The sequence below is a fragment of the Lygodium microphyllum genome, chromosome 9, assembly GCF_053477565.2.
Source record: "Lygodium microphyllum isolate KBCC chromosome 9, Lygodium_microphyllum_v1.1.10, whole genome shotgun sequence".
In the NCBI taxonomy this organism is placed as follows: Eukaryota; Viridiplantae; Streptophyta; class Polypodiopsida; order Schizaeales; family Lygodiaceae; genus Lygodium; species Lygodium microphyllum.
In genome coordinates, this window is record NC_141143.1 from 141,086,681 (window position 1) to 141,089,790 (window position 3,110).

The window sequence follows — 3,110 nt, forward strand, 5'->3', positions numbered from 1 at the left end:
AAATAGGCAGCCCTAGCCAAAGTTAGGGGCCTTTTGCCATTTGGACATGTTATTCATGTAAGTTTTCTTGGTAGTCACATTAGTTTTCTTGTCCTTCACCTACATGGAGGTGAGTTTCCATGGCACCAGCTTGGGGTGTGTTCCAAGAATCCTTTCTTGTATTCATGTTTTCACCATAGGTTAATGTAGTGATTTCTTCATTTTCCATTGTTCCATAGTTAGATTTTATGGTAGTCTAGGACCTTTCATTACATTGGTATCAGAGCCTTGCTTTGATCCAAGGCATGCTTAAATTCCATCATTTTCATGATTATGATCTGGCTGGGGAGGTCATTTTCATGGAAGATCTAATTACAAGCATCATTTCTATGTAACTGGAGTTGAAGGCATACTGCATGGAGAAGCATTAATGGCAGCTTTCTTGGGAGTTTACACAACATCTCTTGACCACAAGGACTACATGCAGAAGCATTAATGGCAGCTTTCTTGGGAGTTTACACAACTATGGCTGGAGGTATTTTGGTGAAGAGAAAGCAAAATTGTTGTCCTGTCTCATCTTCCTCCATTTCTTCACCGACTCAATGTTCTGCTTCTTTTGCTGTGCCTGCTCCTTGAGACCAGAGTATCTGCCTTCATAGAAGCTCGCCTCATAAAGGAAAGCCTTCTGCCTTTGGATGATGATGCAAGAGCCTCTTTCGATTGTACATGTGACAATGGACTGTGTGTCGTGCATCTGCTGTTATTTCCTGCCAAGCTAGCCACGCTCCTCGAGTTTCTTGTTGCCTTTGTCGATGAAGGATGAGGCATTCTGCACCGCGGCCTCGATATTGTTCAGCTGCTCACCTTGTGCCTCGACCAGGGCCGTCATGTCCAGGAAGATTTGATGCAGATCCATCAGATTCTTCTCAATCTCCTTCACGGTCTCGTGCCTCTCTTGGATCTCCTTAATCGTCTCAATGATTTGCCCTTTCCCTTGCTCCTGGATGGCCTTCTGCAAGAAGGTCTCGCTCTCACCGGTGTCGATCATGTGCTCAATGGTGGCATCGTCGGCCTCTTTGCCTGTGACTGTGAAATACTGTCTTGCAATGGTGTCCTTATACTGAGACATCATCTTCTCGCGGAGGGTCTGGAAATCGTCCATGATGTCCTTCGAGGTGCGACGAAGGCCATCTGTGATGGACATCCTGGTGCGATCTGTGGATGATCCGGCCTCGCAACCAGGACCTCCTCCACCATCAGACTAAGTCGCCGTTAACATCGATGTCACCAGGCTCACTGTATGCGATTGTTAGAGTTTGCAACCAGTCTAAGTCACCAAGCCAGCTGATCTCTTTAAGCTTTTCATGGAGGACGATGGAGTTGTAAACTGCATTGGAGCGAGATTCCTGGACAGGAATTTCATCGAGCTCCTCTCCGTCAGACTCTGAGTCGTCATCTTCATCCTCCACCATCAGAGTCTTCTGGTTGTGGAACTTTCTTATCTTTTTCACGATCCCAAAAAATTGCCACTCTGTTTCCAGCTTTCATCCCAGATGTAGTATCATCATCTTTCCTTCCCTTACCTTCACCATTCGAGACAGAAGCTCTGCTGATTGACAATTCAGACAGATTATCTGCAGTGACCTTGTCTCCTAACTTAGAGACAGTAAGAACATCAGTAGTCCCATTGTGAGAAAACTGGAGTGCAATGAAGCTAGAAGTATAGAGTCAGAGTGTTTGTTGAAAGGCAAGGGGAAGAGCTGATGTGAGGGTCTTCACGAAGATTTGCATACTGATGACTAAATGATGGTTCGAAGAGTGAATAGGAAGGAGATGGAGCTCTCCTATCTCATTTATCACATATTCCGTACCCTGTCCAACAAGTGCTCTCCTATCTCATTTATCACATATTCCGTACCCTGTCCAACAAGTGATTCCTGCATTTCTGTAGCATTATAGCTGCCTTGCCTCCTGTGGACTTGCGAGCCGTCAAAGCAATCCCTTAAGCACTTCTCCACAAGCTCCAGGGGGTTTGACGATGCAGCTCCTAAACAATTAGATGAGGAACTTGAGGGTGAACAAAATGACGTTGAAGTAGAAGCATGGCTCTACGAGACTTGCACTCTAGCATTGCAACTTGTGGCTGATCTCTTTGTGAAGTTTTATGGTGTTGTCAACCCTATTGTGGGGAAAATTTTACATCTGTTGATAGGATTTACAGAACGGTTTCATCAAAGTTTGGCAGCAATAGGCATTGCTGCATTTGTACATCTGATTAGCAATGCAAGGCACCTTTTCTCTGATGAGAAGTGGTCAGAGGTTTTGCCAGCTTAGAAAGAGGCTGTCATTTGCACTTTGATATTGTCAATAGGGGGTTGGAGAATGATACTTCTGTTGGCACTGCTTTGGTCGATTTGTTCAGCAAAGCTAGCTCCCTTATAGAAGCACAGGACATTTTTAACAAGCTAACAGATCGAGATGTTGTTGCATGGAGTGCACTAATTGTAAGATATCTTGAACAAGGCCTTGCTGAGTAAGCACTAACTTGTTTTAAGCAGATGCAACTTGAGGGTTTGCATCTAGATCCTACTGCTTATGTATGCAGCTTGAAAGCTTGTGGCTTGATTGGGGCAATAGAACAAGAAGCACAGAAAGTGTTTAATGATCTGGCAGTCAGATATATAGTCTCATGGACTGCATCCATTACTAGATATGTTGAACATGGGTTTGACAAGGAAGCTTTAAGCCAGTTTGTACAGATGTAGCAGGATGGCATTTCTCCAAATGTTGTTACATATATTTCCATACTAAAATCTTGCGCAAGGATGGGTTTTATTGAAGTAGGCAGAGAAAACACATGTTGAAATTGCCACGAAGGGACTAGAAACTGATCTTTCAATTGGAAACACACAACTTCAAATGCAACTGAGTGCTTAGCGAGTTGTATTTGACTCACCATTCAAGGGTATGATGCTCAAGTATTTGGTTGTTTGATCAATGGAAATTGATCAATGAACATCTATGGACAAATGGTTCAATGTTATGGATGCAACAGGGTAATGAAGAATGGCAGCAAGATGTATTCTCTCTTGGACAAATGGAATGCAGGGATGAGTATGCAATGAATGGAC

The 3,110-nt window shown here is 43.8% G+C and overlaps 1 pseudogene; it reads right to left on the bottom strand.

Moving 5' to 3' along the window:
- Positions 1-754: 754 nt before the first annotated feature.
- On the bottom strand, positions 755-2,683 carry LOC148031654 (syntaxin-125 pseudogene; annotated as a pseudogene).
- Between the last annotated feature and the right edge of the window lie 427 nt (positions 2,684-3,110).